The 26,713-nt window shown below is 36.5% G+C and overlaps 1 long non-coding RNA gene across 1 annotated transcript; it reads right to left on the minus strand.

The window, feature by feature from the left end:
* Positions 1–838: 838 nt before the first annotated feature.
* LOC115418494 (uncharacterized) lies at positions 839–25,269 on the minus strand. Its single transcript, XR_003935303.1, has 3 exons — positions 25,258–25,269; positions 9,422–9,427; positions 839–1,072 (listed from the first exon to the last, which is right to left on the minus strand). It is a non-coding gene; the product is annotated as an uncharacterized LOC115418494 (long non-coding RNA).
* Between the last annotated feature and the right edge of the window lie 1,444 nt (positions 25,270–26,713).

The raw sequence follows: 26,713 nt of genomic DNA on the forward strand, positions 1-26,713 counted from the left end.
CGAACAGGGAACTCCACATACAGGCCTGGTCAGTGAACAGTGAATCAGCTTATTAAGTGAAATGTGGGTCATATTTATACATCTGACCATGTTTTCCAACACGTTTACCACTCAATGTTGAAAATACAGAGTGCTTTATGAATACCATCTGGTGTCTATTGTTCATTCTTCTCAGTTTGCAGTTGCTGAGCGTTCTAAAAGAGTCATAACTGGAAAACACAGTTGTCATTGGCACCAGATAAAACTTAGACATACAGAGACAAGGATGAATGACTTACAGCTTATCAGTGTCCCACAGACTTAGAATAAATTTGCGCTGCTGCTGCTCTGCAACAGCATTACATTTCTAACAAGTAATGAATATGCTTTGTCAGTTGCGTTAATTTTATTCACAGGAAACATAACTTACACAATGTATTATTTAAACGCTAATTTTACCAGTACAATGCATACTAATACATCATCATACTTACAAATGAGGGTCCATTCGATGTATTGTGTGGGTGTTTTTTCACCAGCTGTTTGCCTGGACTATCATCTGCAGGTGTCATTACCATATGATCTGTGATAAACAGATGTGATGCAATTATATTAATAATAAATCAATGACCAGCAGACAGATGGGAGAAGTTTACTGTATATGTGAGTCACAATGTGAAAGTGTCAGAAGCTGGTGGTTCTGAGTTTCAAAGTTTACCCTTAAAGCTGCAAATGACTTTTGTCACCAATTTTTCATCATATCTGCAAAACAATGGTTCCCAACCTTTTTTGACTGGTGACCCCACTAATTTCTGGCGACCCCAGACATTCAAAACGGAGACATAGTTTTGCTAAAATTACTGTATTTTCCGGACTATAAGTCGCACTGTTTTCATAGTTTGGCCGGGGGTGCGACTTATACTCTGGAGCGACTTATCTGTGAAATTATTAACACATTATTATATAATTTCACGTTTGTTATTTTCACACTAACAACCACAAGAGGGTGCTCTAGGCTTGTGCACCTGTACCTGCTACTTCTGTACCACTGAAAATTTAAAATGTCAACATTACCGGTAACTTATAAAGACAACTGAGAAGGGCTGAAAAAAATGCCATTAAATAGAAAATCGTATTCTGCAGATTACAAGCTGCAAGTAGTGAAATATGCAGCCGAAAATCGAGCAGCAGAAAGAAAGTTTGGAGTGAGCGAGAAACTTGTGAGGGAGTGGCGAAAAGCGGAGGTTACTCCGACTGCAATGAAGAAAACAAAACAAAAAAGCTAATCGCAGGCTAAAAGCTAGGTGGCCACAGCTAGAGGAAGGAGTTCGCACATGGGTGCTTGAACAACGTGCTGCCGGCAGAGGCTTGTCAACAGTGCAGTTACATATCCGAATAACTGTTAATATGTTACGTCAACAGACCAGACACGTACTCAGTTCGTTGTCTATGCGTCATGTAGCTGAATGTGTTACGTTAGCATATGTAACCCTATTCGGCCTGTTGCTCTCTAATCCTTTATTATTTTAAATTGCCTTTCAAGATGAAATGTCTGTACTTGGTCTTGGATTTTATCAAATAAATTTCCCCCAAAAAATGCGACTTATAGTCCAGTGCGACTTATATAGGTTTTTTTCTTCTTTATTTTGCAATTTTTGGCTGGTGCGACTTATACTCCAGAGCGACTTATAGTCCAAAAAATACAGTAATTTGATTTTGATCATGTAATTGTTTGTTATTCTATGTTGCAAAAACATTAATTTTAGACATATTTAGTCTATATAATGTATATTATTCTGGACGGAGGCAGAAAAGTCAGGTGTAGATTACTGCACAAAGTGAGAATTTTATTTTCTTTGGTCAGGATATGTACAGTCAGTCCAGCTTGGATTTACAAGGCTGACAATTAATACTGAACAAACAAGAACTCAAACTATGAATTATGAAAGAGCTGCAGCATCTGAAACCGACCACAATGAACATTTGACAGATAAACAGAGCCACAGTGCTGCAGTTGCAGCTTCAGAGTTTGTCATGTCTTTTATGGATTGTGATTGTCTCTCTCAACTCACCATATTCTTTTATTAGTAAGTTTTTTTTTTTTAATTTTTATCAATTACTGGAAATTGACATTTGAATTCTAGGCGACCCCACGTGGGGTCCCGACCCCAAGGTTGAAAAACACTGCTGTAAAACCTGAGACATAGCCTAAGTATCACGAATTTGTGAGTCTTTCCGTGATTACGCTCCTGAATCTCTTCCCAATCCAATCCAATAAACAATCCATGTGTTTACAGAGTCGACTCAGTAGGTCACTCGGACATTTTCGGAAATTTGTCGCAACATGCGCTGTGGGAAGAGGAGTTCCACACAGCCACAGTAGCAGCAACAACAAACATGTCGACCAAGCAAAAGAGTATCATTCAAAAAGGAAAAAAACTACTGGTGGAAATCAATGTGGTGTGATTTTCACAGCCTGAGACATTTTGGGAATTCACCTCATCTTGTTTGAAAATGTTAGGTTGTCATACCAGTGCTTCAGTATCAGATTTAAATTTGAGTTAAAACTGAATATGAGAAACACTGTCCTTTGTCTAACACTGGTCTACAATTTTTTAGAAATGATTTACTTCAGAGATTAAATGTGCTAAATGTTACGTATTTTAATAAGAATAAAGATAATTGGAAAATAATTGACAAAAGTGCCGGTTTGCTGATGTTTTCAAGGTATATGATTAAGTGTTATTACACATATATATTGGTTTATGTACATTTATATAATAGTTTTATAAATCTTCCTCTAAATAGAACCTGTAAAGTGAATGTATTCTAATGTGCAGACAGTGTTTTGAAGTAGATCTTGTAGCTCTGAGACAAATATTCCTTTTGAGTCAAACCCATTCTCTCGTTAATTCTTGAATTTCACATTTTGACCCAAGGCTGTATCTTGGAAACTTCAGCCAACCAACATTTTTGACTTGATTTTTCTTTATCAGTGACTCTCATGTGGTAAAATTTCATTACTTTTATTCTGGAAGCATTTTCCTTGTAGACCAGTGTAATCTAAAAAGTACTGTTCATTTTTCTGCAGTTCTGGTGCAAGGTCATATCGGGGTGGAGCAACACAGGAACCTCTGGTCATTCAAGCATCACAGCCTTAACCCATACCTACCCAAACAGACACTGGTGACCAAAAGCATCTACTGATCTAAAATATATAACAACTTCTGATCCACTAATCCCATCAATACATGTAAATAATTGGTGTAAAATACAGTTTGTCATCTGTTCATGGTCATCAGATATGACCCATTTGGATGCTCTGTAGTTACCATGGAAACACTGCCATCTTCTACAACATTGATTCACCAGTAAAACCCATGGAGTTGGATCAATGACAGTGGATGAACACACTTGTTTTTACATTCAGTGATTGATATCTTCACTGAAAAAGTCCCTTTTTCTTGAGTTTTCTCTATTTCTGATATATTCCTCAATTTTAATCTGAGTTTTAATGAACATGTACATGATCAGTTTATTAAATACAGGAAAATACAGGATTTTCACTGAAAAACCACAAAATTGATTGGGGACATTAAAGATTTTTTCAATTCAATCAAAGGGCAATTTGATTTGCAACAGAAATGTACATATCTCACATATCACCAAAACAATCAATCTCACATAGTACAATAAATCAAAAAAATACAATAAATACAGTAAATAAATAAATAAGTTATCATAGTTAATGGTGCATTGTTTCCAATAGGCTTTAAAAACTTAACGGCAGATGGGACAAATGATTCGAGATATCGATTGGATTTGGCTCTGCAGGGGAACGTGTACCTTCTCTTAGATGGAAGAAGCTGAAACTCTGCATGAAGAGGATGGAGAGGGTTTACCAAAATGGCCTTTGCCCTCTGAGTGGCTCTGGTTTGATATACAGGGTGGGGAAGCAAAATTTACAATATTTTGAGGCAGGGATTGAAAGACAGTGTATGACCAATTAGTTTATTGAAAGTCATGAGAATTTATTTGCCACAAGAAAATTGACATAATAGAAAATGTTTTTATTCTATGTGTCCTCCTTCTTTCTCAATAACTGCCTTCACACGCTTCCTGAAACTTGCGCAAGTGTTCCTCAAATATTCAGGTGACAACTTCTCCCATTCTTCTTTAATAGTATCTTCCAGACTTTCTCGTAATAGTTTTGCTCATAGTCATTCTCTTCTTTCCATTATAAACAGTCTTTATGGACACTCCAACTATTTTTGAAATCTCCTTTGGTGTGACGAGTGCATTCAGCAAATCACACACTCTGACGTTTGCTTTCCTGATTACTCATATGGGCAAAAGTTTCTGAAAAGGTATGGATAATAGTGTTAGGTATGATTATGACATCAATATATGTTTGGTTTCAAAAACAATTGACGTAGTGCCTGCTGAGAAAAAGCAACTAAATGTTCATTGTAAATTTTGCTTCCCCACCCTGTAAATACAAAATACAGAAGATAATATTAGAATAAATGGTGATCTATCTATTAAGAAAAGTTAAATATAGAGAAAAAAATATTTTAGACCTGCCACAAAAGTAGCACTGGGTCTTTATGGGTTAACAAATATCGACACTGATCACAAAGCTCATAGCAGTGGACCTTTATGATTTCATTTCATGCATCTTGGCATCAGATCACAGCACAGTTATCTCTACACGAGCACCTTACAAGGCAAACCCGTGAGGAGTTTATAGGTAGAACCCCTTTTCTGTGCCAGGATGCAGAATGAGCCGGTCCACCCGCAGTCACTATCAAACTTTATGACGTAGAACGCCTGCGTCACTGCGTGGCTGTCCACATTTCCTTGCATGAATGGGAAGAGATTAATTTGCAGATGGCTTTCCTCGCCCTGCGTCATTTTGCAGGATCATCACCGCTGTTTCACAGCCCACTGATCTTAATAGAGATGCATCTGGATCATTATTGTCAGGAACTTGGCAATGCTCTCCTGCAGGGACTCTGGATTAGTAGAATCTGGGGGCACGACTCAAAGATGTCATCAGTGGAGCATGGAGTAAAAAGGATGGCAAGCACTAGGTTTTGGGGGTTTTTTTTTCCGTTTTTGCTTTAACCCATAAAGACCCAAACAGCCACTGATACTAAAACCATCTACTGACCTAAACTGTTTATTACCGGTTGAGCCATTATGCATATATTTAACCGAGAAAGTAAGTTTTTCTTGCATTTTTTCTGTTCTGATATAATAACCTTTGAATTTACATCTGGCGTGTAAATGATCAGTTGATTCAATACAGCAAAATACATGATTTTCACTGCAAAATGCAAAATGCAGAGGATAATATTATATTAAATGGTTGTAAATCACTTAGATAAGGTTAAATTTAGAGAATGATTCATTTAAAAGTCACCAGAAAAACAGTTCTAGGTCTTTAAGGGTTAAATGTGATGATCAGATTAACCCATAAAGACCCAAACAACAACCGGTGACCAAACTCATCCACTGACTAAAATGTTCGGTCCACTAATCCTATCAATACATGCAAATAATTGATGTAAAATGCAGTTTGTCGTCTGTTCATGGTCATCAGATATGACCCATTTGGATGTTCAGAGGCTCTGTAGTTACCATGGAAACACCATCATCTTCAACAACATTGATTTACCAGTAAAACCCATGGAGTTGGATCAATGACAGTGGATGGAAACACTTGGTTTATGTTCAGTTAATGACATATTTTACTGAAAAAGTCACTTTTTCTTCAGTTTTTTTCTGTTTTCATACAATAACCTTTGACTTCACTCTGAGCTTTTTTTGAACATCTACATGATCAGTCAATTAAACATAGGAAAATTGATGATTTTCACTGGGAAAAAATGCAAAATTAAGAGGATAATATTGTAATAAATGGTGATACATCACTCAGGAAAGGTTAAATAGAGAGAAAAATTAATTTGGGAACTGCCACAATAGTCACACTAGGACTTTATGGGTTAATAATGTTTATTTCTTGGAGGACACCCTTGTCATATCAGCAAACCCCAAGAATAGATAGAAAACTGGTACTAATTACTGCACAACTCCAGAAAAATAATAAAACTATGGATTCAAACCACAAAATATACTGTTCTAACTTAGGAATGTGAAAATCCCTATGTTTTCATTCATGGTTTTAGATGGAAACTATTCTCAACAATGTCAGACAGCAAGTATTTGCACCCCAGACAGACTGACAGTTGACTTAACTCACAAAATCAACCTCCATTTGATTCTATAAATAATAAAGAAAACACAGCTGCCAACATTCATTGCTTATGAGGTTATTCCTGCAAACCCTGACTGATCCATGACCAGCTTTCCCTGTTCTGGTCTTTAAGGGTGCAGCTTAATGTGACGAAAGAAAATGAGATTCACAGTTAACTCAGATTCCAACTGTATGAAGGCAGACACATAAGGTATATATGATACTGTGCACAAAGGAAAGTATGTAGCTGCCTCACCTACACATCTGAAATGAGATCATCCCCAAACTGAGTGACATCATCCTCTGGTTATGTAGCCTTCACCATAGTGTGCTTGAGTCATTCAGCAACAAAAAAATAAATAAGTAAACAAAAATCAGACTATAATCCAGTGGCGACCTCATAATGAGTCAGCCCTCTGTTGTCACTACTGCTTCACCATTTATGCTTGGAAAGAAGCCCTAAAGATGTACAATTCCACATTAATTTAGGGAATTTATCAACATTTCTCATGTTATCCCCTGCATTTTGCATTTTTTAGTAAAAATCTAGCCATTTCTCTGTATTGATTCACTCACCATGTAGATGGTCATAGAAGTTCAGAGTAAATTCAGAAGAGATTATATGGAAACTGAATAAAAAGTGACTTCTTCAGCTAAATATATCATGAATTGAATGTAAAAACAAGCATCTACAAACACTGTCATTTGTCAAACTACATGAGTTTTACTGGTGAATCAAAGTTGCTGAAGGTGACGCTGAATTACCTGAATTATTTACTAGAAATTATAAGACTGATAGTTTAGAAGTTATTAAAACATTTTAGATCGGTAAATGTTTTTTGTGGCATTAGCTGTTTAGGTCTTTGAGGGTTAAAGGAGTGATATTTTGCTTTTTTTTTTTAAATGGAATTTTGCATTTTAAAACAAAATTTTAAAAATTTTAGCTCCATTTCCAGCTTCACTTTGTACCCACCTGTTGACATAAACCATTATATTATTTAACCTCCCCTGAACTGGACAGCACAGATAAACATGACAAATGAAACATGGGGTGTGAAGATGCAAAACACCTCAGAAAAGCCATAAAGATCCAGTTTGGCCAGTGCAGCGGAGACTGATGTCAGTTGGCTAAAGCTTTAAAGGAGTGACATTTTGCTTTTTTAGAATGGAATTATGCATTTTCAAACATTTCCCTGTGGTCTATATAAACTGTAAATGCTCTGCTTGGGTCTGAATTCTTCATTAATTCAACTCCACGGGTCCATCTTCAACCCTATGTCTGAGTAATGACACCAGAAAGGTTGTTTGGAGCGCTGGCCCTTTAAATGCACATGAGACACTTAAGGCCCCGCCCACTCCAGGTTGTTGACTGTGCTGCTCGGTCCCGTTCAGCTACTTATGTTTGTAAATGAACATTTTAGGTAATCGGCCCGAAGTTTGGACATATTTTCAGTTTTTACTACAACCGCTGCTGCTGACAAACAATGTCGTACTCAGAGAAATGTTCGCCGGAAGTCTTGACCTTATATGTGCAAATGTCTAACTAGTTTTAAAATGTAACAAATTAAGAAGGAATTGGAATTGGTTGTAGAAATCCGCTTGATTTTTGCTGGAATGAATATAAAGATAGCTTTGCAGCACCTGGAGGGTTCAAATTCAGTTTTTTTTAACTATTAGAGTCCCCAAATACACAAATAAATGAACCAAAGACTAATAAAAGTAGGTTTCGCAAAATATGATTAACCCTTTCATGCATGAATTGTGAGAACCTTAGTCAAGATTTTTTTCTTCAGTGTTTTTATACCTCCTTAGGCATGAAAAAAACAATACAATCAAGTTTTTTTTTCTATGGAGTTACAGAAATATCCATGCATTTAATTTTGAAGTAAAGAAACGTGTTTAAAAACCCAATATCAGAAAGTGATATGAAAACAATGAAATAAAAACATTTTTATTGCTGCTAATCTGATGTCTTCTCACATTTTAACATATTCTAATGCTAGTAATTACTCGCTTCATGGAGATAATATGCAAAAAAAAAAAAACCTTCTTTTCTAACAAATAATAATTGATTTACACTTAAACATGTTACTGCAGATCAGGTTTATCAACAACAGCAAAGTTACAGTAATGGTCTGAATGTCAGTGTATGGGATGATGCGTAAGTGTTCATTGTGTTGGCTGATATGGAACTAAAACATCAAAACCCATGAATATTCAAGAGAACAGCTGGAGAAGAACTGTCCACTGGAGAGACCTATACATGAAAGGGTTAAAGAAGGATTGATCCAAACATAGAAGATTAATCGAATGCAACAACATCTTCTTGTGCATTTTACAACCATTATAATCTCATTAAATTATTTATTTCGCACATCTCTTCTTAACATTTTGCCCTGAAATAATTTGGCTTGATCTTCTTATGTGAAGCACATTAAGCTAAAATATTCTCTTTAGCCTCTGGCCATGAATGCGGATTGCAAGCTACTAGCAACTCCCAAATGTGTGTTTTCACAAATTTAGCCAAGAACTTGACGAATTTTTTCATTAGTTAAGTTCATCAGGCCCGGTAAGCGGAGCAATACCTCAAATCCCCACCCATGAGATGTAATTAAGTCAGATGTAAAGTAGCCCTGCAGTGTTAAAACAGCGCCTACAATGACATCAGTGCCATATCAGTAATTATTACTTGGTGAGAAGGTGTTACATTAGAGGTATCACTCCAGCCTCAGCAGATGAGTCAAGCCTTCTGAAGCATGGAGCATCAACACTATGAGTCGGCTGTTCAGTGAACGCCTCTGTTTGCCCCGTAGTGTAAAAGCCGCTGTGTGCTTCTGACGGGGATGCCATTCATGAATAATTCATGGGCTCAGAGAGGAGTCACATGGGGGATTACATACCAGAGGGATGAGGTCATGCCAGTCGATCGGCCTGGATGATGTCACTATAGGAGTGATGTCATTTTCTCATTTTCAGTGCGTGATGCTGCTGCAGCGTGATCTGTTTAACATGCAAATCCATGCCTCTAATTAATACAGAACAGGATCATTTACATAAAAGACTGTGGATTTTATATTTAACATTGAGGCATCCATTTTTTTCCATGTACTTTTTTTTTTTTTTTTTTTTTTACTTTTTATTTATTCCACCAAAATAAAACACATGGAGTTGTACAAAAATCACACCAGCCTCAGTCTACAAATCACTCGATCCATGTCACATTACTTTTTCTCATAACTACTTATACTACACCTTTTACATAAAGGTCAGAAACATGTCAAGGTCATATACTGAACAACGAAAGACACGCAAGTTTTGGTCGTTAATTTAGGCAAGAGTTCAGCTGTCCTGTTGAGTTGTCAACTGAGATACACATTACAATAAGTGAGTTGTAACCATTGGAGCGTGTGTTTGCAGGCAAACATGACCACGAGTGGTGTTGAGCACGTGTACAAAGTATCGGAGGTGCAGTACATTTTGAGTGATATGGTAGTGGGAGCAACAAATGGGAGTGGCAATTCCCTTTGTTTGTCCGGGGGATATAAAAAGAAATGGTAAGACTCAAAAGTTACTGCGTTACCACGATGCCTCGCTTTAACGATAATCTGAGAGAACGCACCATTGGTACGCTTGATGCTGGTTTAACGGCTCGCAACGTTGCCAGACGTCTGCAAGTGCACAAGTCCACCATCAGTAGGCAGGTGGTGTCACGATTCCGTGACACAGGGACCACTCGGGACAGACCAAGATCCGGAAGACCACGTGTGACCACCCGTAATCAGGATCGCCATATTCGCTTGGCCCATCTCCGTGACCGTCAACTCAGTGCTCATGGACACAATTCAATGTACTGCCACTGTAAATTTCACAGCTGGATATAAATATCTCATATGAAACCAATATTCATAATAAAACTCCCATATAAACCAATACCGAAACATACTTGCGTTTCTTTTGTTGTTCAGTATATATATTTTACACAGATACCAACAACATTCTTGAAATCTGACTTCTAAAATTCCACCAGCACAAATAAGTGTATTTGCAAAACCAAAACAGGTGCTACTGAGGAAAAGAAATAGAATAAAATAATTGAGTTACCCAAAAAAAAAAAAAAAAAAAGCAATATTAAAAACAAAAAGGGGTATTTAGAGCTCTTGTATCACTTGAATTACTGGTTTCCATCTTCTCTCAAATTTTTCTAGTTTCAGTTGTAACCTTGCAGTAGTTTTTTTCCATAATAACAACCTTTTTTTACTGTGTCTATCCATTGCGTTATGTTCATGTTTATGTTTTTATTTTCTACATATTGAGCAGTTAATGTATTAACCCATAAAGACCCAAACATCCATCATCACCCAAAAGCATCTACTGATCTAAACTGTTTAATACAGGGGTTTCAAATATGCGGCCCGGGGGCTAAATGCGGCCCACCAAAGGTTCCAATCCGGCCAGTGGGATGAATTTGCAAAGTGTAAAAATTCCACAGTCAAGGCTGTGGAACTCATTTTAGTTCAGGTTCCACATACAGACCAATGTGATCTGTAGTAAAATAATAACATAAAAACCTACAAAAAATAGCGACTCCATATTTTCTTCTCAATTTGATGTGAAAATAATATTACACTATGCCTATAAATAATGACAACTGCAAATTTTTGTCTTTGTTTTAGTGCAAAAAATAACATTAAATTATGAAAATACTTACATTTACAAACTATCCTGAGACTAAATGTGAATAATCTGAACAAATATGAACAACCTGAAATGTCTAAAAAAAATTAAGCACAATTTTAACTATTTTCTGCCTGTTACTCAGTGTTTAGTGTCTTGGTTGCAGATACTTCTGGGTAAAAATAGGGCTCAAAATCCACTCCAGGACCCACAAAAACTGAAGTCAAGGTCGTCACTGAGATTGATGGACAAACAACAGTGTCTTTGTAGATTCGATCCATAATGCACATGTAGAAATGATAAGTTGAGGGATAATGTTGTTAAAATTGCACTTATTTTTCTGAAGAAATTTCATTTTTTTCAGGTTATTCACATCTTTTTTGTTTGGATAGTTTATAAAAGGAAGTATTTTCATAATTTAAGGGGGGGGGTTTGCACTAAAACAAAGACAAAAATTTGGAGTTGTCATTATTTATAGGTTATTATGCTATTATTTTAGTAGTCCGGCCCACTGGATATCAAATATGGCTGAATGTGACCCCTGAAAGAAAATGAGTTTGAGACCCCTGGATTAATATGTGTTGATCCACTAATCCTATCAATGCATGTAAATAATTGGTGTAAAATGCAGTTTATCATCTTTTCATGGTCATCAGATATGACCCATTTGGACGCTCAGAGGCTCCGTAGTTACTGTGGAAACACCGTCATCTTCGACAACACTGATTCACCAGTAAAACCCATGGAGTTTGGTAAATGACAGTGAATGCAAATGCTTGGTTTATGTTCAATTAATGATAGATTTTACTGAAAAACTCACTTTTTTCTGCAGTTTTCTCTGTTTTTAATATAATATCCTTCAACTTTAATATGAGCTTTTATGAACATCTACATGATCAGTGAATTAAATACAGGAAAATACCTGATTTATACTAATAAAATGCAAAATACAGATGGTAATGTTATAATAAATGGTAATAAATCACTTAAGAAAGGTTAAATATAGAGAAAATTTCATTTGGGAACTGACACAAAAGTAGCAACCACTAGAAACCAAATTCATCTACTGATGTAAAATGATTAATAGATGTTGATCCATTAGGCAAGGCAAAGTTATCTGTATAGCACCATTCATTCATACACAATTCATGTGCTAATAACTAAATACTGAATACTAGTGTTTGACTGATTAACAGAAATATTAATGTGCATCCATCTGCTTAGTGATTTACTTTTTGTTGTATCTAACAGGCGATTTGTTTATTAATTTGTTACATTTTTTTTTATCTCACTCTATGGAAAAATCGACTTCCTTTGTATGGAAATGTTCTATCCACTGCGATAAACTAAAGCTACGCCTTATTTGTTCTACTTGATGTCCACTAAGTTCATGGTGTCTGTAAAATGGGAGTAGGTCATCCTTCTGGAGTTCCTTTCCCTGTTGAAGGAACGTATGGAATGTATGAAAAGACCAAAGAGTCCAAGGCTAATGGAGATGTTTGTTTGACCATCTCCATTTTTAGCTCAAAACACAAGACAGAAAGACCTAAAAATAGAGAAATACATTAGAAATGGCCAGAAAATCTAACCTTACTGATTCCCCAGTTGTCAAAACAATTCCTGTGGTTACATGGATGCTATTTTTTCTGTCAACTGCAATTATTATGATTAAAGATTCCCGCTTAAGTATTTATTCATGTATGTACTCTGATCTTTAAAGATAAGTGTACAAAGCAAATAATAATTCTTTTTTTTTTTTTATGCAATAAATAACACTGGGTTACAAAAAAATGTTTTTTGCAAGTTGTCTAGATTTTTTCAACTGAATTAGGACCATCTTCTCACAATCTGCGCCCAAACTTTATCTTGGTCACCAAGTTTAATACCAAAATAAGATTGGTAAGCACACTTTATGAAACTTGTGACTTGATTCCTGTTAGGTACAATGGTGTATTCACCGCAGATGTAGCAGAATACGTCAGGCTTATTTTTGCAAGATCTTCTAGTCGAAGCCATTTCATTCACCTGTAATATTAAAAAAAACATTAATCATAAATTGGCAAAAGTAAAATCTTCAGAACTTGTTTATTGCAAGAAATATGAAAGAATTTTGTATCGTATGATGTGAAAATGCCCACAAATGTAAGCAAAAATGTTAAAAAGCCGATATGTAGCATAGTTCAGAAAGTTGACCTGATTGAGCAAAATTAATGTGATTTTTGGATTCAGCACACCAAAATTATCCTAAATCAGCTCAAAAAACTTAAACAATAAATTTGTTGTTGACCAGTGTTATTTTATCCACTCTCCTAAGGAGAATAAAACAAGAAAGAAAAGAAGTTGTTTTCCAGCTTCTATTTTAGAGGCAGATCCACAGTGCATTCTGATATAATATTAGATTTTGTAAGCATGTAAGCCATTAAGGTGTTCAAATATTTGTTTAAGTCTCCAACAAAATAGTTCCATTTGCTGTAAACCTCCATGTTTGTGATTTGTGTCCTCATGGAAACTTACCATGTGACCAAATGTTACTACCATGAAGGTCAGACATGTATGAGAAGAGAAGAGAAGAGAAGAGAAGAGAAGAGAAGAGAAGAGAAGAGAAGAGAAGAGAAGAGAAGAGAAGAGAAGAGAAGAGAAGAGAAGAGAAGAGAAGAGAAGAGAAGAGAAGAGAAGAGAAGAGAAGAGAAGAGAAGAGAAGAGAAGAGAAGAGAAGAGAAGAGAAGAGGGGTTTTTCAAGGTTATCCTCATTGAAAAGTCCATCTGATCAGGCCAGTCCAGGCCAATTATGATTAAATTATTGGGGGGGGGGTCAGTTTGTTTATTGGTTGGCTGTGATTCTGATTACACTGGTCAACAACAAATTTATTGTTTAAGTTTTTTGAGCTGATTTAGGATAATTTTGGTGTGCTGAATCCAAAAATCACATTAATTTTGCTCAATCAGGTCAACTTTCTGAACTATGCTACATATTGGCTTTTTAACATTTTTGCTTACATTTATGGGCATTTTCACATCATATGATACAAAATTCTTTCATATTTCTTGCAATAAACGAGTTCTGAAGATTTGACTTTTGCCAATTTATGATTAATGTTTTTTTTAATATTACAGGTGAATGAAATGGCTTCGACTAGAAGATCTTGCAAAAATAAGCCTGACGTATTCTGCTACATCTGCGGTGAATACACCATTGTACCTAACAGGAATCAAGTCACAAGTTTCATAAAGTGTGCTTACCAATCTTATTTTGGTATTAAACTTGGTGACCAAGATAAAGTTTGGGCGCCACACATGGTATGCAAGTCATGCACCGAGTATCTGCATCAGTGGACCAAAGGCAAGAAGAGTTCTCTGAAGTGTAATAAATACATCCTGTTAGAAAATGATTTTTTTTTTTCTCTTAAAACCTATTTTGGGTGAGAACTATATTAAAAAAATCAACTGATAAAGTCACAAAAATGTAATCAATTTTGTGAGAAGATCAAATTTTTCAAAATCAAATTAGCAAAAAAACCTGACCTGATTGAGAAAAACAGATGTCATTTTAGGATTTAGCGGTGCAAAATGGTCCTAATTCAGTTGAAAAAACCTAGACAACTTGCAAAAAACATTTTTTTGTAACCCAGTGTTATTAATGGAATTTCAGAGTCCATGTAAACACAGTTAAAAAGGTCAAATATATGCTCAAAGAAAAGAGGGGTTTTAGAGGTTCTCACTGAAAATTCCATCTGATCAGGCCATTTTTTTCTGATTGAAATGTTTAAATTTTAGTTTAGTTTTTGGGCTGAGCTGTCATTCTAATTATTAGTGGAATATCAGAGTCCATGTAAACACAGTGAAATAAAGAAGAAGAAACCGAAACGCCCTGGATACAACGTCAGAGCTGAAGAGGCGAGTACAAACCCTTCTTAGGTTCTATTTTGGAAAACTTACTAACAAATAATTATGTTGTGGTGATCCAATAAAACAGGTCCAGGACACTTAAGACATTTTGGTTTTACTCCTTTACTACAGTTGTGGAAAAAATTATCAGATCTACAAAAGTCATCAAAAACAGTGGTTATGCAATCCAGTCCTAACTCCTGTGTGTATCATGTGACTAAATCAGACAGAAAAGAAAACACGGAATGCCTAAAAGCACTGTTTTTGTCAGTGCAATGCCATAGATACTGATGTAAGAACTGAAGTAATTTTGGTTATTATCAAGAAAACATGGAAAATGGATAGATATCAGCTCTGAAATTAAACTCTTATGAGCTATTTTTGTTGTCATTATATTTATCTAAACTAATGTACTTAGTTGTACCAGGCATTAAAATGGGAATGAACTGAAGAAAACAAGGGTGGTCTGACCTTTTTTTCCGTGATTGTATATTTGTCATCACTCAGAGAGGAAAAAAAAAACACATAACTTTAACAAACAAAAATACTATTGCACTGATATCACCATTCATTCTAAATTCATTTGCAGATGTTTGGCTGGATGTGTAGGATTCTTGGATTTATGGGACAAAAGTCTCAGACTAAAGTTCCACTCCTTGTTTACCAGGATGTCATACTTTCCTCTCTGGCTTTAATTTTCTTGTTTTGAGAAGGAATTTGTATTTTATGTTTTCCAAAGTAAAACATATGATTCTCTCATGAAGTTTCCAGTTCGTAGCTAAAATATTTGTATTGAGCTTTGTGGAAGGTCCGTGTGCTGGACCTCAGTGCTGTTTTCACTGGCAACACGCCCAGGGTCACACTATTAATATCTCTGTTACTGAGAAATGTACTTAGAGAAGCTGAAGGAAGTGTTCAGCCTCAGGCCTGCTGAGCAAACTTTATTAATGCACATTAAAGTAAACCGAAGTAAGCTGCCGTTTCATTAAATACATCGCACAAGAATAAAAACTCTACTCAAATGCAGCTGAGAACAGGTGGGTCTTTAACCTGGATTTAAATAAACTGGGTGTTTCAGCTGATCTGAGGTTTTCTGGAAGTTTGTTCCAGACACGCAGCTTCTCCGTGTCTGGTTCTGACTCTGGGAACTGACAACAGACCGGATCCAGATGACCTGAGGGGTCTGGTGGGTTCATACTGGGTCAGGAGGTCACTGATGGATTTTGCTCCTAAACCATTCAGAGCTTTACAGACCAGCAACAGAACTGTAAAGTCTATCCTCTGACGGACAGGCAGCCGGTGTAAAGACCTCAGAGTTGGACTAATGTGGTCCACTTTTCTGGTCTTAGTAAGGACCCTAGCAGCAGAGTTCTGAATGAGCTGCAGTTGTCTAATGGATTTTTTAGGTAGACCTGTACAGACACTGTTACAATAATCGAACCGACTGAAGATGAACGCATGGACTAGTTTTTCCAGGTCCTGCTGTGACATCAGATCTTTTATCCTTGAGATGTTCTTAAGGTGATAGTAGGCTGATTTTGTGACTGCCTTGATGTGTTTTTCAAAATTTAGGTCTGAGTCTATCACTACACCCAGATGTCTGTCCTGGTTGGTGGTTTTTAGGTCTAAAGACTGAAGCTCTGTGGTGACCTTCAGTCGTTTCTCTTTGGCTCCAAAGACAGTTACCTCAGTTTTGTTTTTGTTCAGCTGAAGAAAGTTGTGGCACATCCAGTCATTAATCTTCTTAATGCATTTACCCAGAGCCTGTACAGGGCCTTGGTCTCCAGGTGACATTGTGATATAGAGCTGTGTGTCATCTGCATAGCTATGGTAGCTAATATTGCTGTTCTTTATAACTTGCGCCAGTGGGAGCATGTAGATGTTAAAATTATTATTATTATTATTATTATTATTATTATTAAAAATTTCCTGGTATTGTATATTTAAAAACAATGGAAATTATGTTTTGTGCAAAGAGCAAAAGTCTTCCTGTATGTATTCAAAAATATTTTAAGTTAAGAGAAGGGATATATAATTTAAGAGGGATGTTTATGTTTGAAACATGTAAAGCAAGAACAAACGTTAATGTCTTGCTCTGTACTGCACTTATTACACTGTATTGCTTTGTATTGCACAAATCTCTGTTATTTATTAAGTGGGGACTGCGAATGAAAATTAGCACTGACGCTAACTCCTGCATATTTACATGTTTGTACTGAAATCAAATGTACAGATATGTTCATTAATGTGCACTGTCCCGCCAAAATAAAGATACAAAAAAAAAAAAAATATATATATATATATATATATATATATCACATATATATCACTATATATATATATATATATATATATATATATATATATATATCACTGTGTTTCTGTCATTGGTGTTAAATTATGGAACCAGCTGAATGATGAAGTGAAACTGTGTAGCTCGCTGTCAAATTTTAAAAAAGCTTTAATTTGTCAAATTCTCAAGGGCTATGAAAATAATATAACCGCTAAGTGACTTAAGAAACTGAATCTAGACTAATTTGTGTTAATTTTTTTTTGGCTGCAACTTCAGGTGTGGAGTTGGAGTAAGGATGGGAGTAAGAGAAGCAGAAATAAGCCTTTTTCAGTTACCAATTGTGTTAATTGTTCTTTATATGTATATATTTTTGTACATATCAGGAACTAAAAATATTCATTCATTCATTCATTCTAAAGCACTGACTGATCTAAAATGTTTAACCCATAAAGACCCAGTGTTCCTTTTGCGTCAGTTCCCAAATTAATTTTCTGTATATTTAACTTTTCTTAACAGATTTATCATCATTTATTATAATATTATCCTCTGTATATTGTATTTTTCAGTGTAAATCATGCATTTTCCTATATTTACTTCAGTGATCATGTAGATGTTCGTTAAAGTTCAGATTAAAGTTGATGGTTATTAGATCAAAAACAGAAAAAAACTGAAGAAAATATGACTTTTACAGTAAAATCTTTCATTAATTGAACATAAACCCAGTGTGTCCATCCACTGTCGTTGATCCAACTCCATGGGTTTTACTGGTGAATCAATGTTGTAGAAGATGACAGTGTTTCCACGGTAACTATGGAGCCTCTGAACGTCCAAATGAGTCATATCTGATGACCATGAAAAGATGACAAACTGTATTTTACACCAATTATTTACATGGATTGATAGGATTAATGGATCAACAGTTAATTAACAGTTCAGATCAGTAGATGGTTTTGGTCGACGGTGGAGATTAATAACTTTTGAGACGTTAATCCCAATATTACATGTAAATAATTAAGATAAAATGCAGTTTGTCTTCTTTTCATGGTCATCAGATATGACCCATTTGGACGTTCAGAGGCTCCATAGTTAACTTGGAAATAACATCTCAAGACCCCTGTAATTTGATAAATGACAGCGGACACTTGTTTTTATATTTTCATGACATAAAAAGTTGTTTTTTTCTTCAGTTTTCCATGTTTTATATTATAATCTTTAATAGACTTTGAAAGTTTCAGATCATCTACGTGATCAGTGACTTAAAATACAGGAAAATACTGGAAATTCACTAAAAGACACAAAATGGAGAGGATAATAATATAATAAATTGTGATAAATCACTTATGAAAGGTAGAAAATTTTTTAAAATTTGGAAGTCACCACAAAAAAAAGTGATATGAGTGGAAAATTCAAACTGAGCACTGATGGTAGCAGAGTGTTTTTAGTATTTATCGCTCTGAAGAAACTACACGAAAGAAGTCAGACTAAAGAAAATCAAAAAAAAAAAAAAAGTATGTGAAGCCAGAATATTTGGGAAATAAAACTGGAATAGTCCTACAGTAAAATCAGAGTATTTCAAGTAAAGATAGATATTCCAAGAAAAAAGTTGGAGTTTTCAAGAGTGAAGTTGGAAAATTTTGTTGGAATATTTTAAGAGTAAAGTGGGGATGTTAGAATATTTTGAGACTGAAGTTTAAAGGATTAAAATACTAAATGAAGTCAGAAAACTTTGAGAGTAAAGATGAAATATTTTGAGAATAAAGTAAGAAAATTTGGAGGAAAAAGTCCGAATATTTTTACTTACTTTCACAAAAATAGTTCTAGGTCTTTAAGCATTAACTTTGAAACTCAGAACCACCAACACCCACCACTTTCAGTCTGTGATTCAGATGACAGTGTACTGTATTTCTAAGTGTGTGTGCTGTTTTCACTATATAATAAATGAAATTTGTCATATAAGCAGTATCGTGTGCTGACACAGTTGGAGTATGATGTCTTTTCCAGTGAACGGCTGTATCACATGTCCCCTCAGTAGTGTTTGTGTGCCAAAATATGAGCTGACCCTGCTTTTGTCATGACTTCTGGCTAAAGCAACCACTATCTATGAAATAAAAACAACACCGTGGATCAGACACACTTGCCAGAGTACAATAAAACCTGCTGACATCTGCTGTTCTGTCAACTGGCACAAAGTATTCAGGGCAAAGAGTTCAACGGTTTCGTAAGATTTTGTGAAATGAGCACGAATAAGGAGTTGTTTTTTTTTTTTTAATGACGGCAGCATATGGATACGGTCCCATCTGCTGGCCCGGTTTGGAGCAAGAAATAATTAAATAAGTAGTAAAAACCACAGCAAAGAGCCATGATGGTTTCACAATTTCTTAACTGACAAAGAAGATGAAAAAAGAGCAACAATCTGACCCACAGTCAGCATCTATTGGCCATTAATGGAACTCCTAATTGAGACATTTATCTATATTCAGCTGAAAAAGCAGCCACAATGATTGGTATTTACCGTCTAACATGGATAGTTAAATGGTAAACAAATAGCCCCCTATCCGAGCCAAACCACTAAATCTTTCCACTGCGCTTCTTTACTGTGTCCTGTGTGGAAAACAACATGTTTTTCATCTTGCTAAGCGGTTTTTGCAAATTTCTCATATTTTCTAGAGACAAACCAGTAATTTTCCACAGTTTAGTGGCTGTTTATTGAATTAACAGAAACGCTTTCATACTGGATCACTGCACCTGCCAAGCATCAAGTCTAAAGAGAGACGAGACAGACAGACGGAGAGAGTGTCAGAGAAATGGAGGAAAAAAACACCATATGGAGAAATCACATGAACTGCAGCTGAGTGTCCTGACACATGAAGACATTAGTTTTTATGGTGTTTACAGCAGAGAATAAACACCAAAAAGAATCAATAACAAGTAAACAGAATATTAATTAGCAAAGGTTTTAGTTCCACTTTGTCAGAAACAGACCTGAAACTGATGCTTTTTTTGACAAAAACAGTGAACAGGTGTTAGTTTCACTTCTGATGCGCCACATGTGTTCTCAAGTAAAGACAAAATAATTAGTATCAGTGGCGGCTGCTCATCTTTCAGACAGGGGAAGCTCATTGTTGGCTTACATCAAAAAAATGTCAAGTTATTTAAACATAAATTCGTCCCTCCGTTCCTTTTTAAGAAAATGGTCAGTGACCTTATCGTACCAAGTAAACAATAAAACGTTGAAATTATGTTAAATTGAAACAAGGAAGTACAATGAATGTTTTATTTACAGTGCAAGAAATGAACAAGTAATTTCGTAGTAGTTTCTCTCTTGATTTCACAGCAGAATGCGCAACGGTATTAAACTGAACTGTGTCAGTGAAGGAGTAGATCTCAAAATAGCTGTCAATCAAACTGGATTCAGCCTTTCGACTGATCCTCCAATCAACATGTGGAAGCCCAGCGTCCAGCCCAGCCAAGCTCCGCCCACAGCGCCATTCACCCCCAGAGACACCTAGCGTCTGGGGGCGGGACAACATTGTGGCATTTATCCAATTACCGTCCAGTTTTGAGGCAATGAAAAAAACTGTTCCACTCCGTCCCATTAAAGTGCATGGACGCTGACGTCTACGGGAAAATGCACTGAGCAGAGATCGAATGAGAAAACAGCGCCACGGGAATGTATGAGAAGTGAACAACATCGAGTCTGTTGATTTGTGATAAAGCTGATTCTGAACGAACTCATCTGTGAGATGAACGTGTTCTAACGCATTTGTAGTTAATGAAATGTCAACACAACTGTACATATTTGACCATTTAATTTGAGTAATTTTAGGGGAAGTTGAGCTTCCCTTGCAGTCTATGAGAAATTGTCTCTGTTAGGGATGCACCGATACCAGTATCGGGTATCGGCTCCGATACTCAGTGTGTGTACATGTACTCACACTCGTAAAAGTAATCCGATACAACCGCACCGATACCACTTACGGCAGCGCGACGTTCACAGTTAAGTGCAGCAGGTACGTGACAGGAGTAATGTCAGCAGTGTGGAGATTTAATGAAATAAATGAGGTGATAAAAGTAACGCTGACTGCAAGTAACGTTAAAGACACAGACGAATACAGACATAGCATTCAGCCCCCCCCACCCCCACCCACCCACCCCCAATCACCACCAAAATGTAATCATTTGTTCCTTGTGCCAGTGTGAAAGTTTCATCAAAACCCGTCCATAAACTTTTATCTTGCTAATGGACACACAAACAAAAATCCACCCACCCCCAATCACCACCACAGTTTAACCATTTATTCCTTGTGCCAGTATCAACATTTCCTGAAAATTTCATCCAAATCCATCCATAACTTTTTGAGTTATCTTGCACACAGACAGACAGACAGACAGACAAACCCAGATGAAAACATAACCTAACAGCGGAGGTAACAAATTATGACGTCATCTCATACAATCTAATCTGAACAAAATGAATGTTTTGTGAGACAAGTGTGGCCTCAGGCGTTGACAGGCGGGGCCCATTTGCAGCAGCTTTTTAGTCTGGCATGTAATGGACCACACATGCACTTTTATGCCTCATCTTTACTTATTTACTCAGTTATTGGAAATTAAATACAATATTCTCAGTCTGGGACTTTCCAGTGTGAAAAAGAATGTAAAAACAATTCCAGGCTCAGATTTTTTTCATTGTCTTTAGTCCATTTTGTACCCTTTGACCAACTTTTAGTCAGTGCGGTAGTTTTTGCATAATACACATAGGAGTGATTGCACAACCTCCTTAGGGGAAGTAATAAAATAAATCAGTGATGAGCACTTACACTGCATAAAATGGTAAGATTTCAATGTTGTAAATTGATATAAATGTCATGGTTTTTGGACCGCTCATTCAATAAAACTACCTTATTCTGAATACCTGTGCAAAGACTTTTTTTTTTTTTTTTTTTTACTATTATTTGACATTAAACAATATGCTTTTTGTTTGTATTTACTGCATACTTTACCTTTTCTAAAGTCCAGTCTCTGGTTTTCTCAGATGCATGTTTTTCCTGCAACACAACTACAGCTGTACTGAGGTCAGGTTTAGATTTATATGGTATTTGGGGGGGAGAGTGCAAATGCAGTCACTGAACCCATACATCACATCACATCATGGATACATGAACCAACGGTGAACCTGATATGTTTGGACACTTGGACCAATGATTGTGTTACCCGTATTTTCCTATAAGAACTTAGACCCAAACCCAATTCACCCCTTACCCCTACCCCTTAGCCCTTGCACTTGGCACTACCCCTTGAAACAGAGCTGCAAGGGGTAGGGGTTGAAACATTCCCCTACGAAATGGGACAACCCTTCGAGATCTGTAATCAGCGGTCATCGACGCCGCTATGAACAGATGTGACAACTTTGTTTCTGAAAGTATTCCCCATGCCGTCTGCAGCTGTAACCGTCTCTGTTCCATGGGCTTTGGGCATCTTTTTACGTCTATCAACTATAAACTGCAGAAATGCGATCTATAACACATTGAAACAGCATGAAACGGTCGATCAAATGATTGTTTACGAAGAAAATCTGTACATTTGTGTGTTTCTTTCATCACACTCCTGCGCTTTTTGGCTGCGTTTACCTCCATCTTGCCAATAATTCGAACGGAATTATGGGAAATTTCTCCTACTCCTCCGTTTGTAGTGTGGTCCTGAAATATCACTGTTTCAAGAGCTATGCAACTCTCCGCCTTAGCCCTTCGACCTGGTCTAATTGAGAATCAGGACAACAGTAATCCCTTCCTGGCCAGCATGTCCATGTGGGCCCCAGAAGGGTTACAATTAAGGCTGCGAATAAGGGTCCCATGTGGGTTTGTCCGCAGTTTCCATGGTGGCCCCACATGTGTTTGCCCATTTTAGAATCAGAATCAAAATCAGAATCCAATCCAACTTTATTTATAAAGCACTTTAAAACAACTGCAGTGGACCAAAGTGTTGTACAGAAGAATAATTAAAACCAAAATAGAAGAATAAAATACAGAGTAGATTTAGCCCTATCGGCCCGCATGTTTGTTTCAGTGCATTGTTAAAATTTATGTGTACTCGATGGCAATCACGCTGGCGGTATAACGGTCGGGAAATCAATGGTATAAGTGTTGTTTGTGTATGGAACTGGGCTGGCGGATGGCGATAGGCGGAAATGGTGGTAGCTAATGGAATAATGCATTGGGGATTTTTGTGCAATGGTTTTGGTCGGCGGTGAGCGAAAATGGCGGTAAAACGGCGGGCGGTTTAACGAGAGTAGACTGTACATCAAAAGCATATTTTAGTGCAAACTTTAATGTTCAAACATGATTTTTAATCTTTGTGGGGTGAAATATACGCTATTAAAAATCTCCAACATGAACAATTAATTTATGCATGTCATCGTCAATCCAGCCGAAAAAAAAAACAGGCGAGGATAAAAAATTCAAATTTCTCTTTCAGTTTGTTACAGTTTACTCAGGCATAGTGATAGATACAATATTTTAGACAATGGGAATAGATTCTGTGAGGTCTGTAAATGTCCATAGACACCAAGAACATCCATATGAACCTTATTAGTGTGACGTAATTCTTCATTTACTTTGGGTATGTCTGTTTAGGCCTTTTTCCCCTGAAAATATGGTCAGGGTTAAACAGGTTAAAGACATAGAAACTAAATCAGAATCAGAATCTCTTTATTGTCATAGTACCAAGTACAACAAAACTGAGGTGAAGCTCTCAGGTTCAATGCAAGAATTTACAGACAGACAACAAATATCAGTAAAAGGCACAGTTATTTACATTAAAAAATGAAAAGTATGGCAAACTAAGATATTTGTAAAATGTAGAATCTAAGTAGTGCAAATAACATGAGAAGTAGTGCAAATGACATGAAAGATAAATATTGAGGGATAAATAGTGTGAAGAATAAATAATATGAGATATTCAGATCTCTGATTCTGATATGAGTAAACATGTGGGGCCACCATGCAAACTGTGGACAAACCCAAATGGGACCCTTATATGCAGCCCACATGTAACTCTTCTAGGGCCCACATGGACATGCTGGCTGGGATCCACATGTACGTGCAAAACAAAGGGGTAGGGGTAAAAGGGGGAGGGGCCAAGGGGTGAATCGGGATTCAGCCTTAGACTTCCCGGTGTTAGTCAACTGCTGCATTTTGTTGTATGTACTAGACTCTTTCCCACAAGTAAAGTCTTCTGATTCCAGAATCCAGCGACTCTGTCTTGTGTCTCAGAATTTTTCTATCGCCATGTAACCATGGCAACACTGTATGATCAACCATGTTTATCTTAGATTAACCTCCTAAGACCCAGCTATGGGTTTTCTGTCCACATTTGCGGACACGAGTCTCACAACTTTATACCAAAAAAAAAAAGAAAAGAAAACTTTCCACCACAAAGGATATTCCATAAAAATTTTAAAAATTGCATCTGAAAAAACTGTTGCATCATGATGTTTCCAATATAGGCAATTATTTAATAAAAAAAAAAAAAAAAATCTTGTACTTTGCTGACATTTCCTGGGTCTTAGGAGGTTCAGAGGACATTCTGTTTTGATATTCATATGTGTTGAAACATTTGACTTATCCCTGACATAAAACATTGAATTTAAGGGTTAACTGTCATTTTAATGTTAGGCTTAGGTGACAGTAGTTTGTGTAAATCCAAAGCAGATGAATGTAAGTGAATGTGTGTCCTTTAAACACATAAAAACATGGTGTGTTTTCACATGTGCGACAAAAACCAGCCATGCAGGGGTTAATGAGACAGCCATAATAGACTTAATGGCTCTTAATAGGGACTGTAATCATCAGCTGGCAACACCACTGGCCTGAAAAACACAAAGAACTGGATTGTTAGGGACTGTGGGACAACAACATGTGAATAATTGACACCAGAGCCAGATGTGTAGAGAAGATCTGGCAGAGACACCCGCAAGAGTTACAGATGCACCCATGTGGAGTAACGTGGAGCATCAGCGTCCAAAAGGAAAGAGCCTGAGGGGCCAAGATGAGTACCTCTTATTCATCCTGCGGTTCTCTCCTTCTTTATTCTCTTTCGTTCTACCTCACCCTCTATTTTATCCTCAGTGTTACACACTCTGATCTAAACATGCATCAGTGCAGACTACAGCAGAATGTGCACGATGATGTGATGAAATGACAGCCTCATATTGACTGCCTGCTTGTTGACTGCACAGCCGTAACCACATCATCAAAGCACGATGGAGTCGCTCATAAAACCACAATCACAGCCCCTCCCAGGGACACAATCTCCACCTTGTTTCCGCACACAACCATGCACATACATTCAACTCCTGGGTCATATATTCCATTCTAAAGAAGGTTATGTGCTCATATGCAGGTCTTCTTTTTACTTTCTCCTTTGAGGGTGACAAACAGAAAAAATGAAAATATTACGGAGCACCTTTCCTCTCTCAGTTGATCGTGGGGAGAAAAGAAAAATCTGGAAAGAATTAGAGAGAAAGTGCAGAAGTGTCCCGATACTGGCTTGTGCGTCATCGGGTTTTATTATCTAAAACCTAGTGAGACGAGTCCTGCTAGCCAACACAGTAAAGAAACAGCAAGGGAGTCAAACAGGGGTCTGTCATCTGCTGGTAGACTCATCACACTGTCACTAAGATGGGATGTGGGAGCTGCTTTAAAATAAGGACTATGAAATAAGATGTGAGCAACAACAAAAGAAGAGATAAGATAAAATCAGATAAGCCAAGATGAGGATAAAGATAAGATAATTAGTTTAAAAAAGCATACATATACAGGGTGGGGAAGCAACATTTACAATATTTTGAGGCAGGGATTGAAAGACAGTGTATGACCAATTAGTTTATTGAAAGTCATGAGAATGTATTTGCCACAAGAACATTTACATAATAGAAAATGTTTTTATTCTATGTGTCCTCCTTCTTTCTCAATAACTGCCTTCACACGCTTCCTGAAACTTGCGCAAGTGTTCCTCAAATATTCGGGTGACAGCTTCTCCCATTCTTCTTTAATAGTATCTTCCAGACTTTCTCGTAATAGTTTTGCTCATAGTCATTCTCTTCTTTCCATTCAAAACAGTCTTTATGGACACTCCAACTATTTTTTGAAATCTCCTTTGGTGTGACGAGTGCATTCAGCAAATCACACACTCTTTGACGTTTGCTTTCCTGATTACTCATATGGGCAAAAGTTTCTGAAAAGGTATGGATAATAGTGTTAGGTATGATTATGACATTAATATATGTTTGGTTTCAAAACAATTGACGTAGTGCCTGCTGAGAAAAAACAACTAAATGTTCATTGTAAATTTTGCTTCCCCACCCTGTATATATAAGAGAATAGAAATAAATTAAGCAGAACACCGCTAAAATCCTAAACAAAAAAAAAATAATAATAATAATAATTAATGAAATGCAATTAAAAAAAAAAAGATTCATGATTACATGATTCCAGTACTGCACAATTGTAAGTCTTATTTTAAGTCATATCAATAAGTTTCATTGGTAGGTCATATTTTAACAGCATTTAGAAACTTTGTAACTGCCTTTGGATAATAAACACAATAAATATTGTATTTATTGT

The sequence above is a fragment of the Sphaeramia orbicularis genome, chromosome 4, assembly GCF_902148855.1.
Source record: "Sphaeramia orbicularis chromosome 4, fSphaOr1.1, whole genome shotgun sequence".
Taxonomy (NCBI): Eukaryota; Metazoa; Chordata; class Actinopteri; order Kurtiformes; family Apogonidae; genus Sphaeramia; species Sphaeramia orbicularis.